General features: G+C 40.0%; 1 long non-coding RNA gene across 1 annotated transcript in view; it reads left to right on the forward strand.

Annotated features, from left to right (window-relative positions):
- LOC115343694 overlaps positions 1-16,182 on the forward strand; it is a 216,492-nt gene that overhangs the window by 136,418 nt on the left and 63,892 nt on the right. Inside the window, exon 6 of the long non-coding RNA XR_003924246.1 lies at positions 12,467-12,563. This is a non-coding gene — a long non-coding RNA (uncharacterized LOC115343694). The remainder of the gene's footprint in view (positions 1-12,466; positions 12,564-16,182) is intronic.

Below are 16,182 nucleotides of genomic sequence, written 5' to 3' on the forward strand. Positions count from 1 at the left end.
TATTTCCTCCTGGTGTATTGATAGGTGATGTTCGGTATGTTTGCTAACAGCTTTTATTAGGTCTGTGGATATCACTATTGTTTGCAAACTGTTTTGGGAGCGGAGCTCAACAGCCTTGCTCTGATTACAGTCTGAAGGTTTTTGAGGAGGTTTGTCATTTTTGTTATGTTCAATACAGACTGTAATATATTAGACTGTTAGCTGTCTGAATTCATACCCCTTTTTTAATGTAGGCATTTAACCAAATAGCTAACCATATCATCTTACAATTAGTTTCTTGTAGGGAAAATGAGAATTAACAAAGTTATTTCCTTTTGCAAGGAAAGTTGATATCCCTTTTTAAATGCCAGCAATTAGGCAATAAAAAGTTCCTACATGTTATTTCCATTTGGAAAAAACAACCTGATGATGGTAGGGTACACATTTGAGGTAGTCCTGCTTATGCATAAAGGATGTACACAGATCGTGTTCATCTGACCATATTTGAACAAAAGCAGTTACTTGGCCTGTAGCTCCATGCCTGTCTTTCTGGCAAGCTGCAATCTAAAAAGCTGGTGCTTTGCCATGCTGTTTGTCTCTGCCATGCTGTTTGTCTCCTCCTTTCTGTTTTTCTCCTTGCTGTTTACAGTACACACCTAGGGCCAAATCCATCTCTGAATCCTGATGGTTTCTTTTTTTTTCTTGCTTAATACAAGGGCACTGAACCTCCTCTACTTTTGCATGAGTATAAGTGGCCTCTCCCAGTTGATTAATTATAGAGAGGTTTGTGATTTCCTTTAAATCACAGACCGATCAAGTAGTGTCTAATCAACCACTGGTATTCTGGGCAATTGTAAAAGGGTTTGCCTATCAATTTCTTTCTGAAGCTCAGACTGAAAAGTATTTTAGATTTTCTAAATGTTTGGGTTGATTTCCCACATAATATAAAGAATTTTACCACTTTTAATATCTCTGCAGTATCATGTAATTCCAGGAGGAAAATCAGTTTCCAAGCCAGGATCCCTTCCAAATATTTGTTGCCTTTCAGTCAAAGAGTTGTTTTGGGATTTCAGCAGTCAAAGGAGCTAATCATCCAGCTCACTTAGTCTGGGAATAAACTCACCCTCACTTTTTCTCTGCCTGGCTTTAATAGTGTCAGAGATACAATGGCAAAAGGCAGGTTTGTTTCTAGGACCTTTTAACATGAATAGTTGATACAAAAGGCTATAGTTCTGGCAATGCTTCAGTGCATCACATTTGTAGTATATTGGCAAAGCTGACAACTGCCATGGAACTACTGGACCTATATTTGTTTCATTCAAGCTGTGATAAAGTTAACTCCATCATAGTATAGTCCTCCCAGGCAACAACTGATAAAACAAGTCTTTACAGAGTTCAAAGCTCCTATTTTTTTTACTGAAAAGTACCTATTTTTTACTGATGTTGGCATAAAAATACTTATTTTTTACTTGATTCAAGTTCCTCGTTGTAAGTAACATTGACATTAGGTTGAGAATGTATTTCTGTTTTGAGAGGTGGGAAGGAGGTAAGAAAGCTCCCCAAGTATAAATCTGTCAATTCATATTTGAAGTCTCAATACAAATATTGACCGCCTCCTGTTGCTTGCTACTTACGCTCCACCTCTGAATAAGAAGTACACTTATCTGAAGTTTTTTGTGATGCATATAATCATGTGTAATCATAACTTTCCTCTACATATTTTGTGAATTTTTTTACTGTTTATAAAAGAGACCTAAAACTCATCCTTCTTTCAGCTGATACATTCAGAGGTTTGCTTTTGCCTTGGATTTATGATGTAGGAGCAAAACTAGCTTCATCCACCATCTTGCTGGGCAGTAGGTTGTTCAGTCTGTTTTATCCTATAGTCCTGCCAGTAGCGATCACGGACCTTCCTTGCCCTCCTAAGAAGATTTCAAAAACCAATACTCCAGAAGAAATTCAGAGCTGTTATGGGCCTAATTCCTAATGTATCTAGGGAGACTTTATTCTCCTTTGGTAGAGTGAAGGGCCACAGAGAATCAGTGTAAGTTAAATTCACTTCAAGGCTTCTTCATGTTGCCTGAGCATCATCAAAAGATTTGGGACTGGATTCTCACATGCCTTGTAGCTCTTAGGAATCAAGTAACTTGTCTGCTTTCTCTGTCTGAAGGAGAAAGATGGTGCAGCTGTGTAGACTAAAGATATACCAGGATGCTTTTGGTAGCAGAGTATGAGAACTTGCACTTACATGTGGGTCTGCAGCTGGCTGTAGTCAGCCACATCCCTTCCAGTTCTGACCCGGGTGTCTAGTTGGCACCATTTTGTAGTTACAAATACAGAAGACACTCAGTAAGGTGAAGCAATGAACCCTGAGTCTGGCCAGTTTCTCCCTGGTCCTCTTTTTCTTTCTTACCTCTGTGCTACAGGTCCTGCTCAGCTAGCATGGTCTGAGTCAGGCCTTCCTACCTCATATGATAATCCCAGCACTGCAGTATGATAACTGTCCTCACTGGGGAGGACAAAGTGTAAGGGGTTTGCCTTATGCTAAACCCTACTTATCTCCGATTCCTTTGTTCTTGGCTTCCGACTGATCATGGGCCACAGTACTTGACTCTACCTGTAGACCTGGACTCTTCATGCCTTATGGTGTGGTGGAGCTGTCAGTGTTTGCCTGTCCTGTGGTTGTTCCATTACATCAGCCACAAAGTTATGCAATATCTAAGAAGATGAAGAAATATAAAAGAAAAAAATCTCCCTGGAGCTCTGCATCGGTGTCTTGTCTAGACACCAAAACAGTCTACAGAGAGTAACACCCATTAGCTGCTGTCAGTGAAGCAGAAGTGGGAGCTGCACTTGTTCCTCCTGCTAAAAGGCAAGAACAACATCCCTTGCTCTTGCATGCGTAACCTGCACGGCAGTAGATCTATTAGTCCTTCCTTTGCCCACCTGTGTCCATACTGCAGTTCTTTCTTGGCATGCAGAAATGGCATGGCAATTGCATTCAGAAGATGTTATACAACTGGATTCACAACAACAAAGAGGCACATCAGCTATGTTTTCTCCTGAGCATATTTTTTTTTTTTCAAATTGTAACTTCCTTTTCTGTCCTTGACTCCTAATCCTTCTGCTGCATAAAAGCCTTGACAAGGTTTGAGGAGGACTTGTGTGTTCTGGTGTAGGAGCTAGGAGGACATTATCTGGTTGGCAAAATAAGCTAACAGCAGAGTATCTCATTGCAGGATCCTCATCACCTAACACCTTTAGCATACACAGCAATTGTTAATACACAGTAGAAATGAGATCTGTGAACCTCTCTCTTACACGATCCTTCTGGATGCAGTGATATTTTCTGTGAGGTTCAGTGTGAGGGACTGTGAAAACTACAGCGGTGCTTTCCTTGCACTTTGAAGAGACCCCAGTTTGCTTGTGAAGTTCAGTTCAAGGTACAGCATTTATTATAGAGGCCTGTTTCTGATGGCACAAGCACGTACCATGAGTCCCATTGAGCGGGCCAAAGATCATCTGTAATAATCTCTTAGGAACTGATAGCTAGATGAAAATTACAGTTTCCAAAACCAGAAAGGTCTTGCTGTTACTTAATACACTTTTAACACAGAGGGGCATTTGTTACATGTGAGTCTTTGGCAGTAACTTCTTAACCGCCTTTTCCTGAACCTCTCGCAGTTAAGAGTTGCTTTTTCAGACTAAGGCTAAATTACTTACAAATACACAAACATAGTTATTTTGTTAATGCTTTGGATACTAGTGTGAATGATACCATGGCCCTAAGCAAATTTCTCTTCGGGTTTTAGACTTGCGAAGGAACAATAAGACCAATGATTTAAAAATGGGTTATTTATTGTAATTCTTATGTCGTGTCTTTGCAGAGCTTGCTATTTTTACCAACTAAAATGCGGGGCAATTCTCAAAAGCAGTTTAAAATAATAAACTTGTCTTAAGTCAAGAACAGATGCCATCAACCTATTGGCTCTCACTTCTGTTTTGAAAGGAGCATTGCTGTACCAGCAGCCATTCTTCTGGTATGAGTTTCCCATCGGTTTTCACAGTGGGCAATCTGTAAGTTTTGACCAGATCTTAGACAGTGACATTATCGGAATTAACAGCTTCTGAAGGAGTCCTCTGGAACAACGTTTACATGCTTTACACCTTGTATGACAGATTAGCATAAAATCTTGACCTCCTAAGACTAGCTGTTTTGCTCATTCCAGCAGAAGTCACTGAGAAAGGGGAGCAAAGGTTAAAAAAAAATTTTAAAAATCCCCATTTCAGACTGTGTTGGGTTTTTTCCAAGAAGTGAAATGGTCTATAAGAATTTGGGTAATGCATGTACATGATTTCTTGGCTTTATATTGAAAATTTATGTAGGATGGAAATTGAAATACACAGCATCTGTGTGAAGAATGTGTGCTTGTCCTGGGGAGGCTTGACACAGAAAGAACCTGCAGCAGTGTGTGACATGGTACCTGTGGGTTCACCCTGCAGTGTGTGCTTCCCCAGAGGGCATTTAGCTGCTGTTACAGTGCTCCTTGGAATCTGTCTTGGACCGTAACATCTTTACCACAAACAAGTCTGAGAATAAAGCAAGCCGTTTAGATGTACAGGTGCCCGATGCTTAAAAAAAATGCTTTGCATACAGAACAGTAAACAAATTCCAGAAATGTGAGCATTAAGGATGGTCTCCCAACAAGGTTTGTTGCGGGTCCATGCAGGGAAGTCCACATGCATCTGAAGCACTGCAGCCATATTCCTGGATCTAACCTGTCAGTTACTACCTTGTTGTATCCCTGTCAGCAATAGGGAGCAACACATGATGACTACAGGAACCTCAGCAACATGCTACCCAGAAAGTGGGATGTCATCTAGAAAGCGGGATGTCACCTGTACTACCAAAAAACCTGCCTTCACCTTCTTCCTGCTCGGAACAAATGGCATCCTATCACAACTGACTCACTGTTCCACCCCGGTACAGCTCTCTAGAGGATGGTGGTCAAAATGGCTTGCAGATTTTACTTCCTGTCAGTGGTGCTGTATCAGACTTCATACAGAAAGATTGCTGTCCCTAAGTACTAGAGATGCAGACTTAGCTCAGGCTTATAGCCAGAGGAATCTCTTTGTTTCACTCTGCAACATTAGTGGGACTGCAGGCTGAACTGTGCCCTCACAGATATGTGCCAACTCTTTTTTCTTTATCAGGTTGCAGACAGGTTCAGGGTACCTGGCTTGGGGAATTACTACCAGAATGATATATGAAAAAGAAAGAAACCACAGAAAAATGTGCGTGTACACATGGCAAATCTGCTTAGAAATGGAAGATCCGTCAAAAACATAAAATCATACAGTGACAACTTTTAAGCCGTTTTTCGGCATAGACCTACAATACACATTCCTCTTGTTCATTCTGGGATTAGGTCAGGTATGGTGACCAGAGCAGGCTGCGTGGAGGTGTCAATTCCTCGATTCTTTTCCAGAGCTGTAGTCAATCCTCTGGATCCATTTTAAGGCATCAGCAATAGCAATACCCATGTATTTGAACAGAATACTTGGATTAGGTCGCAAATGAGCTCAGCCAAGTCAATTAGCATCTTTGCTATGTCTCATCTGTATTTGGTTCAGTGATACTTTTTATACATGGCATCTGGGAGTGGTGATTAATGATCAGAATGTGTTTTTGAAATTCTTGAATGAAAGCGGCTGCATCAGTACAATGTCTAAATATTTTAATGAGTTTGTAATTTTTTCTCTCAGTGCCAGTATTTTGTACATTGTAAACTCTTCAGCACAGCATGAAACTCCAATCCCATTAAATTTTATTGAGCAACTTAATAAAAATGAGTTAAGCTCCAAAAAGAAAACAAAACTTAAGTATGAGCACAAAGAACAGTTTTGTAAGCCCTGTTGTGGGTCTATGCAAGGATGCCTGGGTGCATATGGAGCCCTCCTTACTCCATTGGTGCAGGCTACCCCTTCTTGACACATAAGTGTTAGTCGCAAAGATGTAACTACAGGATATCTTATTTCTTGTGTGGCTTGTATTATAGCAGCAGTTTATGTTTGTACAAGCAAATCTGCATTAGAAAGCACTCCATGTGCCCAAAGCCTGACTTGCAAATGCAGAAATCGAAGGCATGGAATGTTAAGTGACTTTCTGGCTCCACTGCTGAGGTTGCCAGAGGAACTGTCAGCATTCCCAATACGTTAATGGCTTTTGCCATGGGAATGCTTTGTGGCAGGGAATTGGTCTGAGGCTACTGAGTCCACATTAAGCCATCCGGTAGTATGCCAAGCAAATTCAATAGATTTGGGGCCAGTAACCTACAAATAGAAGTAGTGCTCCCAAGTTCAAGTGCAATATTTACCTATAGGAAGACTCTGTATCTCCTTACATACTTCTAAAATAATGCTGAGCAAGTAACAAAAGGTATGAACCTTTCCTAATTGGGTTTACTCTATTTTCAATATTTAAACAATCTTTTCTCATTGCTGCTTCTCCTCACCTGTAAGGTCGCAGAACTCATGAGCTTCTTTCTCATAATGATATCCCATGATACTTAGAGAGAGGCAGAAACAGCTAAAAATAGTGAAACTCTCCTCTACTCAACCCCCTAGGAAAATATTTTGATAAGCCCAGGCAGCAAGCAGGAAGGCTTGAAAAGGAAAGTAAGACATACCTCTCTGAATCTGAACAAACCTTAGGAAAGCATGGCTTAAGAAATAGACTACATTTAAGCTTTTATTTTATATGAATCAATTTGCCTATCCAATGTAAAACACATGTCATAATCCATTCAGGTAATAGGAACAAGAAAAGATCTCTTTCTGTGATCTTGCTGCTTTCTCTGCACCCAGATGTGACTCTGGCAAATGATCAGAGACTTGCTTTACATATTGTTGGTCAGCAGTATACATCAGTAAGGCTGTCAGGGAGCTGCTGTTTCTTCTTCTTGCGTTTCCACACGCAGACAGAATTATCTGGACCATGGGGTGTCCAGAAAACAACAAAAAAATCGATTTTATGTGGAGCATTTATAGGTGGCAAAAAAGAATACACTGTGGCTCAGATTATCCAGATACTCATGATTTTTGGGTGCCATACCCTTATGAGTACTATGATAACACTAAGGAGGAGGAGGGGGGTAGAAACCAGGGAGCTAGTTTTCTGGGAGTATGCACTATTTCAAGTTGTATTTCAAGAGTATTAACACCATCTGACTTCAGTTTCTAGCTTAAGTGCTGTGCCCGTTGGAAGTTTGGTGCCTACAACATGGTAAAAACTGTCAGTTTCTGATCACTTCTGCAAACGCTGTCCCACAGGTTTTGGTGTAGTAGCAAAGGTGAGAAAGGACCCTTGCTTTGCAGCCCCTTGTATGTGTGCTGACAACACCACAATAAGAATTTTTGTACTTTGGTCATTTTAGCTGGCATTTTATCAGCAAATTCTCTTGTAAATTTAGGACAACTTCCAGTGTTACAGGTGAAAGCCTGTCTTTACAAAATCATGGCTAACTACATGCATGTCAGTTTTGTGAATCACAGGGTCTTTTTTCCATGATTTATACAGTGCTTATAAAAAAAAAAAAAAACAACAAAAACACCACCAAACCCAAGCTATTTCTCAGAGCGATTCACCATGGGTATAGAGAGTGAGAGCACATCTGCAGGTTAGTGCCCTCATCTTTCAGGCCTGCCTTTACATAACTCAGGGCGAAGCTGGATAACAGTTTACCCATCAGGAAAACATAAAATATCACATGCTTCTGTGAAGTTTTGGAAAGCTCCCCTTTCCTGTGTGCTTTATGTTCTGTTTACTAAGGAGCTCGTGTAACCATGCCATACCCTGGAATCTGACTGTACCAATATAGCAAGCAAATGGCTGTCAGAGTGCAGGCATTGTATTCAAAACCGCGTAACCACCAAAAAACCCTAACCCAACCAACCAAAAAACAACCACCCAAACTTGCTGACTTCTATCCCAGTATTCTAAGGACATTTTTCAAGAGGACTGTTTTCCAACAGAGAGAACTGGAACACATATAGAAAAACCCAAGTCAGTATATTTTGGTCAAGGCCGAAGTGAACTTTGATATTTGCCCTTGACCCCGACACTGAGTCCTCTCACTAACTTCAATTGCATACTGGTTTCTTCACATGGTTTCTTATCTGTTAAATGTGAAGCATACTCTCAAGGGGGTCACTCTAACACTTAGGGGTTTTTAAGGATAAAATATGTGTGCTAAGTATTGCATATTTAATAGGAAATTGAATCACGAAGTGGTCTTAAAATACTGCTTAGAAATAACTAAGAGTTCCCACGAGGAGACTATTCCTTAGGTCATGGTTCTTACTTTGATTGTGGTACATATGGAAAACTCATCATCATGTATTCACAAATGCTGTAATTTACTGGAGCAATTGTACCGGGCTGGTATGTTCTGTGTTTGGTCAGACCACTCTTCTAGGATTACGTACCTCTTCTGTAGTCTAGGTTGGTATGGAAGAAGCATGCTTAACGGGCTGGTCAAAGTGAGGCACTCACATGAGATTGCTCAGAAAAAGCAGCGTGTACTTCCTAGCATGTTCGGAAAAGGCCTGGAGTAGAAAAAGAAGAGATCTAGCCTACCTTTCCAAGAATTCTTAATGTCAAGTGAAGCCTGGAGCTAGAAAAACATTTTAATACCAGCCAGCCTATTATACGCATAAAGCTGGTATTTTACAGGGCATTAAATATTTTTGCCATATTTGTAGTCATTTTCTCTTGTTGGTGCCAATTTAAATACATGCTTCATTTTCTGATCTTTGTTACTTACTCCTGAATAGCTCCCTGTTCATAGCTTTCCTTCCCCCAGCCTGCAGTTCTCAGGGGCATCTCATTTTTTACTTATTTTTCTTCTTGATCTTTCACTGATTTGTTTTCCATAACATTTAGAGCCTTTTCAAGTTATTGGTTTCATCTGTTCTTTCTTTCCATTCTCTTTCTTTCTGGTCTGTAGTCACTTTTCATCACTTCCATTCATTTGTTTTTTCTTATCAACCTTGTTGTCTGTTTCTGTCTTGTGGAATTTGTATTTATGCCCTAACATCTCTCATTTAGTATTTTCTACTCTGTCTAAGGAAAATATAGTCACGAAATAAAAGGGCACTTCTGTCTCATACATTCCTTTCCCAGGAGACCAGGATTGTTCCCATCAGTGCAGGACCTGACTTGTTCCTTGCTGAGGTCAATTATATACCAAATTTTCAAGCCCAGTTTTCAATGCCTGAAACAAGGAACAAATCTCATCTCAAGTATGATTTTTTTGTAATGATCAAAAAATTGGTTTGAGATGGTCATCTCAGATAATTAGTCAGTTAGTGATTGATTAAGGTGGGTAAAAGAAAACGAATGGAAACTGAAGGATGATCTAGAGGACTAATAGCCAAGAAAGCTGCTGCCAAATAACTGTTATTTCCCTGGTGTCCACATGGACGCTCACCTTCTAATTTCATTAAGTTTTGGATGGAAACTATTTTGCTACTGTGGAGATTTTGAAGCTGTGGTGCAAGCAGATTTTTATTTTAACCTACCAAAATGGACAGCTTTGTGTCCATAATCTTGCCCTCAGAAGGGCCAAAACATTTAAATTTTTGCTAATTCAGCAAACTTCATCTTTGCATGTATACTGAAACAAGTGTACCTGAACGCACTGAGTGACTTCCCTTATTTATGTAAATTTAAGTACACAAACTTGAAACATTCAGCCAAAAAACTCCATACTAACATTATGAAACCCCTTGGCTTTTCATCCTTTCTCATAGCCAACGTGCTACAAATTCTTCTGTCCTATAGACAGAAGTGAAAACTATAAGGACTCCCTCTTCAAAACTGTGCAGAAGGCAGGTGCAGCAGCACACTCAGCATCTCCAATCTCAGGCACTTTAAACGTCAGCCCTCTTGTGGTAGGGTGTAGACAAGCGCAGCGCAGCCATCACCTCTTGTACAAGATTATAAGGACAGAAAGCAAAGAACTGTTCCCATTCCTTGTCAGAGTGGATGTAAGAGGGAACTCTTTGCAATACATGGAAATAGCAAGCCTGGCAGTACTGCCACTGTTGCAATTGTTTTTCCTCAGTGCTGGACTAACTAAACATAGGGCTTGAGAGTTGCATGCGAGAGTTAGCATGAAACATGAAGTGCATGGAGCCCTTATACAACATCCTTGCCAAGACTTGCCTCATAACTTCCAACCTACATACATACAGCAATGCCTTGTGACGCAGGGAAAAAATATATATGAAAATCCCCTGTCTCTCCCTTACAAAAATTGTTTTAAAAAGGAATATGGAGTATTTGAAAAGAACTCAACCAGGACTGCTGAGCACATCTCACAGGTGAGCTCCCCTTCTGTTCATACCTCCTGACTGGGAGCCAGTACACACCTGCAGCTCCTTTGCTATAAAAGCCCACAGGAGCCCCCAGCACAGTGAGTCCAGCTGAAGCTAGTCTGCCCTCCCTTCCTCCTGGTGGACCAGCAAGGGCATTCTGCACTTCTGTATGTTTGGATGAATCTTGTTACAAATGAATTGGAAGTTGCAGTTACAGCTATCTGAAATGATAGGATGTAATTTTTGTTATTTTTTTCCCTTTCTGGTAAATGTTTTGTTTAATTTGTTACTTGAAAAAATATACTGATAGCTCTATATAACCATGGGAACAGACTGTAATGATAACTCAATCTGCTGCATTTGAGTGTCAGTTACCCAGAGCCTGATACTGCCCCAGAACAGCAAAGTTTCCACGTGCAAGCAAGTAAGAGAAAACTTGTAGATTTATCTAAGAGAAACTGTCTTGTAATTCCTAGCAGAGTGAATGTTATGCTGATAACAAAAACCTCAGTAATTAAGGAGTCCTTAGGATATTTATACAGAAATAGCTATACTGGCAGATGTGTCACTTCAGGTTCTCTTTATAGCAGACATACTTCTGAAAATACAGAATCTGGGGTGAGGAAGCATTCAGGCTGGATGAGAAGATGAAACAAATGGTGGAATTTGAATAGTAAATAATACAGTACAGGAATAACACGTAGCCCAAGTTAAACTTAGGAGACAGTTTTCAGAAAACTGTTGCAATTGCAATCTTGATGAATAGTGGCTTATTTTCTGTGTATTTGAGCAGTAAGAGGGTTTATTAATCACTCACGCCTATATTTAGATTGGTGGCATTGGGGGTTATTTTTAGGTGTGAGCACCTACACTTATATTAGTGAGGTACATGTAGCATGCGTATTTAATGTCTGACATTGCCTTTTAAAAATAATTTTTCCATACTTCTAAGACAATAATTAATGTTTTATTGGAGGAAAAACTTGGAAAGAGCGTAATGTTTTCCTTTTGTATAGGATAAAAGTCCCGTCATTGGCTTTTTAATTTTGTCATAGCAAAAGCAAAATACAACAGCTGAGATTTTTAAGAACAGAGCACAGCTGCCAAAATGCAGTTCTGATAAATCTAGAATCAGCTAGCTAACTTGAGATCTAGCTCCCCTCATCATGTATATGTAATTTAGAACCGTTAACAAAAAAATCTCTGAGAATTCAGGTTCTGAAATTTATTCAGTTGTCCAATGCTAGTAACGGTGATGACTGAAGATATTTGTATCACCCTTTTGTCAGCATACTATTCAGCTGTCACAAATCATCCAACTGTATTTCTTGTAATTCTGGTTATCTGAAAACATGAAATAATGTTGAAAGAATTCAGAATGACAGTGATTCTCTCTCTGTTCCACATGGCCTAGGAAACTGATTTACCATCACCACTGTTATACAGAAGGGGAAGGAAATTGCATTAAAAGTATGTAAGGGTGAAAGTACATGAAAAGGGAAAATGCTGCCTATGTTTAGAAAGAATGAAAAATCTGAGGTACATCTCTCTTTGTGCAGTCATTACTGCAGTCTCAGTAATACATGAAACATTTTCAGAGCTGCGAGGATTTGAGTTTTATTGGCACCACTGCAAATGCACATACAAGGACTCGCTTGTAAATGTCAGTTTTTTCTGGGAAATAGCCTACATCTGCAGATATTTTAAAGAGCACTAACAGAAGAAGGTTGTTGCTTAAAACTTCATCTATAACATGGAAGTGGCAGATGCTGAAATAAGTGCAACAGTAGACAGAATGCTCTAATTTATGCTGATCCTCTTCACTTGTTGAATTCAAGGGGAGAGGAACATACAATTTTAAGATGAACCCTGGAATAGAGTTTATGGGGAGGAAAAAAATGTATTTCTTTCTGATTTGTGTCACACTGTGGCAAGACTAGGGACATGCTTAAGTATTAAGATGTTAATTGACATAAAGGATCAAAATTCATAGGCAATTAGAAGAATCCTGTTCTGACTTTAGGCACACATAGAAGTTTTCTGATCAAACATTTGCCAGAATATGTGTTTTCTAAAGTATAACCTAAGACTGTGTTTGTGTTGACAGAGGTACTGCCCTTGAGAGGTGCTGAAAGCCCCTTGGACTTCAAGAATATCCTGAATTGCCGCTGTCTTCAGTAAGAGAAGAAAATACTCAGCACCAGGTAGGAAGTAAGAGAGGCCTGATTTACTGTATAAAAAAAAGAGAAATCTTGAGATATATCAAAGGGGCTTGCATTCCAAAATCTTGCAAGTCCTTATGAATTGAAAATGAGGTTTCATTGTTCCTTAGGTAAAAACTCTTAGGAATATGCCTGTCATCAAGCCCTGAATTACATATATCTTATGATAATCTGATTGTATCCATATTAGATTATTCTCTTGGCCTTACATGTGTTCATGATGGTGCCAGTTATTCCTTTTAATTCTCCTACATTTTAATTTAATAGCCTGTGTTAGCAGGTATTGAGACCTAAAATTACTGAATTTTACCCTTTCTACTCTTTCTACCCCGAGTATGTGATACAGCCAGTATCACTGCTGATGTTTATAGTAGTTATGGCGTATTGCTCCAGATATTGGAACATCTCCAGTGGGGAAGCTTGCTGCATATCTGATCCTATTCCTAGGGAAGGATGTGGAATTGTACCAACGTAAATACTGATGCAACTTCTCTCAAATAAGGGCATCTGACAGACAGCAAATATTTCTTTTGTTTGTGGACAGAAGTAAAGCTCAAGAGGGTGTTAGGATTTCTGAATCAGGTTTGGCTGTGTGTCTTCAAAAATCATCTGTCACAAAGTATGAATTATGCACTAGGTATAAAGAGTTGCACCAGGCTTTAGGAGCCTGGAAGGGAGTAGCACAAAACATACACATCAGTCAGCTAATGACAAAACATGTTTAGGTGTTAACAAAAACTCTTTGATTGTGGCCGAGCTAGGATGCAGTTAATCCACCAGTAGTTCTATACTGTCTTTTTACTGTAGAACCAAGTTGCTGAGATCCCAAAGCAGAAATGGATTTTCAGAAAGGCAGTTACATATGGTTGAAACCACAGTGTGGTAAAGAGTTAGCTGGACAAAAAGCCCAGCAACCTTATGCTGGTGTGAGAAATAGATACATAACCTAACTACCTAACAAGTGGAAAATTACATTGTTTATTATGCATCAGAGAGATATGGTAGTGTGGTAGCTCTTTGGTAGAGCATGGGAACTGGACACAGAGGTCTCAGATGGTCTTAACTGACCACTTAAATTCTGCAAGCCAAGCTGGAAGTCCATTTTATGTCAGCTCTTGCAATGAGGTGGGAGGGCAGAGCAGGAGGAGAGGACACAGCAGAACTGAATGATGGTGTATCAAAAACCAAAGTCAGACACAGAGGGAGTAGAGCAAGTAGCTGTCTGGCACAGAGAGAAGTCAGTGTTGGTTTTCTCTCTTTTTTTTTTTTTTTTTTTTTTTTTTCCTGCTAGCATAAACACCAAATGTCAAACACTGTGAATGTAAGGGTTATCTATTGCCACTCCCATGTTCCTGAATGTGCAAGTAAATACTAATTAAGGATAAATGCTTAAGACCTGAAAGTGAACTAGTGATTCTTTAGTTAGTAGTGATTTTTTGGTTAAGTAGCTGATACTTCACCTCTTCACAGTAGAGACAGTGGAGGAATTGTTGCTGTCTGTCCTGCAATCTGGCCTCTCTTCATATTCCTTCCAAACAGTCTGTGAGAACAAAAGGCCAGGCCTGTAAATAGAAAAGCTGCTTTTGCATATCATCACTACTTGATAAAAATAAACAAAGCCTGTTCTCACTTCATTCCTGCCACAAAAGGCTTATGGGTGTTTTCTATAAGACAGAGTTTATAGCGCATGTACATAAAAACTTAGCACCTGATTTTTGAAATGCAGGTAGCAATAAACAAGTTTGCTTAATTGTGACCATAAATCTCTTAAGACATTTCATAAAGAGTCTCCAGTGAGATGATTCGCAATAGCATAACAGAAGCCTTCCTTTGAGCCCGTCAGGGAATTCAAAACTGCGCTGACAGTAATGAATTGTATCGCTTCCTATGGGCTGACTCTTGTATCATTATCTCTGGGGTCTTTTCTCCAGGTTTTCCAGGCAAACTCTCTTCCACACAATATGTGGTTGCTGAAAGCTGTCCTCAGATGGTCTGCAGGATTTCCCAGGCAGGCATTCCTGAAACTGAACTGGGATTACAGAATAGCTAATTTGGGAGCCCAGCTACAGTTTAAAATAAATTCAGTGCTGTCCTCAATGCTTCCAATTTTAACTTTTACACTCAAGTGGTATAAATTATTGTACCAGAGCCTACCAGGTGAGCCTGTTGTCATGTGCCTTTCTGGCACTTAAAAAAATAAAATAAGAAGGTAGTAAAGAGCCATCTCAGAACAGCAGGAAACTGTTTCTTAGAGCTCCACAGCGTGCAGGTGCAAAAGCAGAGCATACCCTGTCCTGCCCAGCCAGCAACAGATGATTGCTGATGAGGAACGTGTCCTTGGCATTGGATCTAGGCTGCTGTTTTAAATGTACTGGTAGCTGGCCGGTAGCTGTGACCAGCACTAAGACTACAGTTCTGACCAGCTCGGAAGTTACAGAGCAAAAGCAGCGAGTTAGGGGTCTGAATAAGGTGGATCAAGTCACCTGTTTGGTTAAAAGAGAAGGTGGGTCAGTGCAGCTCTGGGTTGGAGGCTGCGCTACAAAGTGATTAACCTCTACATTGCCTGAATGAGAAGCTAGCAACCTGTGTTTATCTATGTTTACACATGATTACACCAAGGGCAAAATGCAGGACAGGCCTCTTTCACACCCTCTCCCCTTGCCCATGCCCCTCAAAGGCCAGACATGGCCCAACCTTTGCTCTGTGTGGGATGTGTCTGGAGGGGAACCAAACAGAGCTGGAGCTCTGGCGTTCTGCTGTCCCCCTTCTGCCGTGGGCCAGTGGGGATGTAAACAAGGGTGGGGAAGGGGAGAGCTTCCGTCAGCTGCCAATCTACTCTCAGGAAGGCGGGAGGCCTGAGAGCCGAAAACATTACAGCATTGTCTTTTGGAATTGATTTAACATGTGCAAAATCACTGTCCTAATGATAAACACTGTAATAAATATTGGCAGGACATGAATCCAGCCTCTGCAAAGGCTTCCTTTTTTTAAAATAATTACAAAAGCAGCTCAAATCACATCTTTAAAGTTTATTATCCTGCACCACTCTCTAGATTGCCATATTGTGAAAGAAAAGGCTCTTAGAACTGTTTTCTGTAGAACTGTAGTAGACATGAATACCAAACAACTTCACAAAACCACTAAATATTTGGCAACCTTCTAGTCTACTGTAATTTTAAAAAAATGCTCAAGGCAAATGTTTATGTTGAAGGGGGGAAAAATCCCCAGGATAGAGCTGTCAATTAATGGATAATTTCAGCTTTCCTATATAACCCTGGTCCGTAAGCCATACTTCATAAAGAGTGAATACTCTTCTAATTAAACTTTTCTAAAACCTTAAAAAGCTTTTGAATTGTGAGTGGATGCTGCTCTGGCTTTTCTGGCATGTTACATACAGGACGTCTGGCCAATTCTCCAGTCTTCTCTCAGATATGTTACTGATCCAAAATATTTTCACCAGACACCCTGAAGTGGAATCACAAGTTTGCCAATTTCCATTTCATGTATCTTCCTTAGAAAACTGAAAATTACAGCTCATGAGCACTGGCGATTTGATTGCTCAATGTCCAAACTTAACTCACTGGAACAAAATAACAACAAA

This window comes from Aquila chrysaetos, chromosome 7 (genome assembly GCF_900496995.4).
Source record: "Aquila chrysaetos chrysaetos chromosome 7, bAquChr1.4, whole genome shotgun sequence".
Taxonomy (NCBI): Eukaryota; Metazoa; Chordata; class Aves; order Accipitriformes; family Accipitridae; genus Aquila; species Aquila chrysaetos.